The sequence below is a fragment of the Mus caroli genome, unplaced genomic scaffold (genome assembly GCF_978045245.1).
Source record: "Mus caroli unplaced genomic scaffold, Mus_caroli_1 scaffold_5, whole genome shotgun sequence".
Lineage (NCBI taxonomy): Eukaryota > Metazoa > Chordata > Mammalia > Rodentia > Muridae > Mus > Mus caroli.
The window spans coordinates 50,394,988-50,400,923 of NW_028227260.1; positions in this window are offsets into that span (position 1 = coordinate 50,394,988).

Consider the following 5,936-nt stretch of genomic DNA (forward strand, 5'->3'; position numbering starts at 1 on the left):
TCTCTGTATTCAGCAAGGCTCATGGCTTAAATGCACAAGCAAAAGGGGAAGTACTTCTCAGCAGGAGGAATGGGGCAGCTGAAAGTTTTCTTTTGGCAACTACACAGGGAAGCAGGAACTTGGTGGTATCAGGGTACATCTTGTGGTCAGGACATCTGGCGCTGACTTAGGGCTGGAACGGTTCGTCGTCGGTGGCCAGCTTTTGACCCCCTTTTCTTCTGGGGGTGGGGGTAGAGGCCCAATTCAGAGTTCAAGACAATAGAGTTGTCTTTTTTTTTTTTTTTTTACCATTTCTATTTATTTTATTTTATTTTTTTTTCATTTTGCTATGTTTACATCCTTTTTTTTTTATATTTTTATTACATATTTTCCTCAATTACATTTCCAATATTATCCCAAAAGTCCCCCATAGCGCCCCCCACTTCCCTACCCACCCATTCCCATTCTTTTGGCCCTGGCATTCCCCTATATTGGGGCATATAAAGTTTGCAAGTCCAATGGGCCTCTCTTTCCATTGATGGCCGACTAGGCCATCTTTCGATACATATGCAGCTAGAGACAAGAGCTCCAGGGTTCTGGTTAGTACATCATGTTGTTCCAACAATAGGGTTGCAGATCCCTTTAGCTCCTTGGGTACTTTCTCTAGCTTCTCCATTGGGAGCCCTGTGATACATCCAATAGCTGAGTTGTCTTAAGAGCTCCCAACAGGTACTGTCAGAAAAATCTTTCTGGCATATGTAATAGTGTCCACATTTGGTGGCTGATTATGGGATGGATCCCTGGGTGGGGCAGTCTCTGGATGGTCCTTCCCTCCATCTCAACTCCAAACTTTGTCTCTATAAATCCATCCCTGGGTATATTATTCCCCATTCTAAGGAGCAATGAAGTTTTTATTATCATTATTTTTATTTGTTTAATGCATTATTTTTAATAGCTGAGTAGTATCCCATTTTGTAAATGTACCATATTTTCTTTATCCATTCTTATGTAGATGGACATCTGAGTTCTTTGCAGCTTCTGTCTATTATAAATAAGGCTGTTATTAACATAGTGGAGCATGAGTCCATATTACCAGTGGAAGCATCGTCTGGGTATATGCCCAGGAGTGGTATAGTTGGGTCCTCAGGTAGTACTATGTCCAATTTTCTGAGGAACTGCAAGACTGATTTACAGAGTGATTCTACAAGCTTGCAATCCCACCAGCAATGGAGGAATGGTGCCCTTTCTCCACATCCTCGCTTGCATCTACTTTCCCCTGAGTTTTTGATCTTAGCCATTCTGACTGGTGTGAGGTGGAATTTCAGGGTTGTTTTGATTTGGATTTTCCTGATGATTAAGGGTGTTGAACATTTTTTCAAGGTGCTTCTCAGCCATTCAGTATGCCTCAGTTGAGAATTCTTTGTATAGCTCTGTGTCCCAATTTTTAATGGGGTTAACTGATATTCTGGAGCCCAGCATCTTGAGTTCTTTGTATATATTATGTATTAGTTCCCTATCAGATTTAGGATTGGTAAAGATCCTTGTTCAATTTGTTGGTTGCCTTTTTATTTTATTGGCAGTGTGTTTTGCCTCATAGAAGTACTTTTACAATTTTATGAGGTCCCATTTGTTGATACTTGATCTTACAGCACAAGCTGTTACTATTCTCTTCAGAAATTTTACCCCTGTGCCCATATCTTCGAGGCTCATCCCCACTTTCTCCTCTATGAGGTTCAGAATCTGTTTTTATGTGAAGTTTCTTGATCCACTTAGACTTGACCTTTCTACAAGGAGATAAGAAAGGATCAAATCATATTCTTCTACATTCTATCCACCAGTTGAACCAGCACCATTTGTTGAAAATGCTGGCTTTTACCCAGTGGATGGTTTTAGCTCCTTTGGCAAAGTTCAAGTGACCATAGATATGTGGGTTCATTTCTGTGTCTTCAATTCTATTCCATTGATCTACTTGTCTGTCTCTATACCAGTACCATGCAGTTGTTAACCACAATTTCTCAGTAGGACAGCTTGAGTTCAGGCATGGTGATTCCCCCAGAGGGTCTTTTATTGTTGAGAATAGTTTTTGCTATCCTAGTTTTTTGTTATTCCAGATGAATTTGCAAATTGCACTTTCTAAGTCTGTGAAAAATTGAGTTGGAATTTTGATGGGGATTGCATTGAATCTGTAGATTGCTTTTGGCAAGATAGTCATACTTACTATATTAATCCTGCCAATTCATGAATATGGGGGATCTTTCCATCTTTTAAGATCCTCTCAGATTTCTTTCTTCAGAGACTTGAAGTTCTTATCATACAGATCTTTCACTTCCTTAGTTAGAGTCACACCAGGTTTTTAAAATATTTTTGACTATTGTGAAGGGTGTTGTTTCCCCAATTTCTTTCTCAGCCTAATTATCCTTTGTATAGAGAAAAGCCACGAATTTGTTTGAGTTAATTTTTATCCAGGCAGTGCACTGAAGCAGTTTGTAAGGTTTAGGAGTTCTTTGGTGGAATTTTTAGGGTCACTTATATATACTATCAGATCATCTACAAATAGTGATATTTTGACTTCTTCCTTTCGAATTTTTATCCCCTTGATCTCCTCTTGTTGTCTAATTGGTCTGGCTAGGACTTCAAGTTTAAAATTGAATAGGTAAGGAGAAAGTGCGCAGCCTTGCCTAGTCCCTGATTTTTTGTAGGATTGCTTCAAGTTTCTCTCCATTTATTTTTATGTTGGCTACTGGTTTGCTGTATATTGCTTTTATTGTGTTTAGGAATGGGCCTTGAAATCTTGAGCTTTCTAGGACTTTTATCATGAAGGGGTGTTGGATTTCTCAGCATCTAACAAGATGATCAGGTGGTTTTTTGTCTTTGAGTTTGTTTATATAGTGGATTACGTTGATGGACTTCCATATATTAACCATCCCTGCATCCCTGATATGAAGCCTAATTGATTATGAGGGATGATCATTTTGATGTGTTCTTGGAATCAGTTTGTGAGGATTTTATTATTTTTGCATTGATATTCATAAGTGAAATGGGTCTGAAGTTCTCTTTCTTAGTTGGGTCTTTATGTGGTTTAGGTATGAGAGTAATTTTGGTTTCATAGAATGAATTGGGGAGAGTACTTTCTTTTTCTACTTTGTGGAGTAGTTTGAAGAGAATTGTGATTAGGTCTTCTTTAAAAGTCTGATAGAACTCTGCACTAAATCAATCTGCTCTTGGGTCTTTTTTTGGGGGGGGAGACTATTAATGACTGTTTCTATTATTTTAGTGGATATGGGACAGTTTAGATCTTTAATCTGATCCTGATTTAACTTTGGTACCTGGTATCTGTCTAGAAAATTGTCTATTTCATTCACATTTTCCAGTTTTGTTGAGTATAGCCTTTTTTAGTAGGCTCTGATAATTTATTTTAATTTCCTCAGTTTCTGTTGTTATGTCTGCCTTTTCATTTCTGATTTTGTTAATTAGGATACTGTCCCTGTGCCCTCTAGTTAGTCTGGCTAAGGGTTTATCTATCTTGTTGATTTTCTAAAAGAACCAGCTCCTGGTTTGGTTAATTCTTTGAATAGTTCTTTTTGTTTCCACTTGGTTGATTTCAACAATGAGTTTGATTATTTCCTGCCATTTATCCTCTCGGGTGAATTTGCTTCCTTTTGTTCTAGAGCTTTTAGGTGTGCTGTCAAGCTGCTAGTGTAAGCTCTGTCTAGTTTCTTTTTGGCAGCACTCAGAGTTATGAGTTTTCCTCTTAGGACTGTTTTCATTGTGTCCCATAAATTTGGGTCTGTTGTGGCTTCCTTTTCATTAAACCCTAAAAAGTCATTAATCTCTTTCTTTCTTTCTTGACTAAGGTATCATTGAGTACATTGTTATTCAGCTTCCACGTGAATGTTGGCTTTCTAATATTTATGTTGTTATTGAACATCAGCCTTACTCCATGGTGATCTCATAGGATGCATTGGATAATTTCAATATTTTTGTATATGTTGAGGCCTGTTTTGTGAACAATTATATGGTCAATTTTGGTGGAGGTACTATGAGGTGCTGAGAAGAAAGTATATCCTTTTTTTTAGGATAAAATGTTCTTTAGATATCTGTTAAATCCATTTCTTTCATATCTTCTGTTGGTTTCAATGTGTCTCTGTTAGATTCTGTTTCCAGGATTTGTCCAATGATGAGGTTGGGGTGTTGAAGTCTCCCAGTATTATTGTGTGAGGTTCAATGTGTGCTTTGAGGTTTACTAAAGTTTCCTTAATGAATGTGGCTGCCCTTGCATTTGAAGCATAGATATTCAGAATTGAGAGTTCATTTTGGCAGATTTTACCTTTGTTGAGTATGAAGTGCCTCTCCTTGTTTTTGATAACTTTGAGTTGGAAGTTCGATTTTATTCGATATTAGTATAGCTACTCCACCTTGTTTCTTTGGAACTTTTTCTTGGAAATTTGTTTTCCAGCCTTTAATTCTGAGGTAGTATCTATTTTTGTTCCTGAGGTGATTTTCCTGTATGCAAAAAATGTTGGTTCCTGTGTATGTACCCAGTGTATTTGTCTATGTCTTTTTATTGGGGAATTGAGTCCATTGATATTAAGAGATATTAAGGGAAAGTAATTGTTGCTTCCTCTTATTTTTGTTGTTAGAGTTGGGATTCAGTTCTTGTGGATATCTTCTTTTAGGTTTGTTGAAGGATTGCTTCCTTGCTTTTTTTAGGGCATACTTTCCCTCTTTGTTTTAGAATTTTTCCTTTATTATCCTTTGAAGGGCTGAATTCGTGGAGAGATATTGTGTGAATTTGGTTTTGTAATCTAATACCTTTGTTTCTCCATCTATGGTAATTGAGAGTTTTGCTGGATATAGTATCCTGGGCTGACATTTTTATTCTCTTAGGGTCTATATGACATCTGTTCAGGATATATTGTCTTCCATAGTCTCTGGTGAGAAGTCTGGATTAATTCTAATAAGTCTGCCTTTATATGTTACTTGACCTTTTTTTTCCCCTTACTGCTTTTAATATTCTATCTTTATTTAGTGCATTTGCTGTTGTGATTATTATGTGTCAGGAGGAATTTCTTTTCTGGTCCAGTCTATTTGGAGTTCTGTAGGCTTCTTGTATGTTCATGGGCATCTCTTTCTCTTTAGGTTAGGGAAGTTTTCTTCTATAATTTTGTTGAAGATATTTGCTGGCCCGTTAAGTTGAAAACTTCATTTGCATCTTTACCTATTATCCTCAGGTTTGATCTTCTCATTGTATCCTGGATTTCCTGGATGTTTTGAGTTAGGATCTTTTTGCATTTTGCATTTTCTTTGATTGTTGTGTCCATGTTGTCTATGGAACCTTTTGCGCCTAAGATTCTCCCTTCCATTTCTTGTATTCTGTTACTGATGTTCCCATCTATTGTTCCTGATTTCATTCCTAGGATTGCTTTCTCCAGAGTTGTCTCCATTTGGGTTTTATTAATTATTTCTACTTCCATCTTTAGATCTTGGATGATTTTGTTTAATTCCATCTCCTGTTTGGTAGTGTTTTCCTGTAATTCTTTAAGGGATTTTTTGTGTTTCCTCTTTAAGGTCTTCTACCTGTTTAGCAGTGTTTTCCTCTACTTCTTTAAGAACTTCTACAGGTTTAGAAGTGTTCTCCTGTATTTCCTTAAGTGAGTTAATAATGTCCTTCTTAAAATCCTCTACCAGCATCATTAGATATGATTTTAAATCTGATTCTTGCTTTTCAGACATGTTTGGGTATCCAAGCCTTGCTGTTGTGGGCTTACTGCATTCTGATGATGTTGAGTGGTCTTGGTTTCTGTTAGTAAGATTCTTATGTTTGCCTTTCCCCACCTGGTAATCTCTGGTGTTAGCTTCTCTAGCTGTCTTTGGCTGTATCTTGTTCCTCCTGTGATTCTGTTAGCCTCTGTCAGAACTACTGGGAGTTCAACTCTCTCCTGAGTCCCATTGGTCAG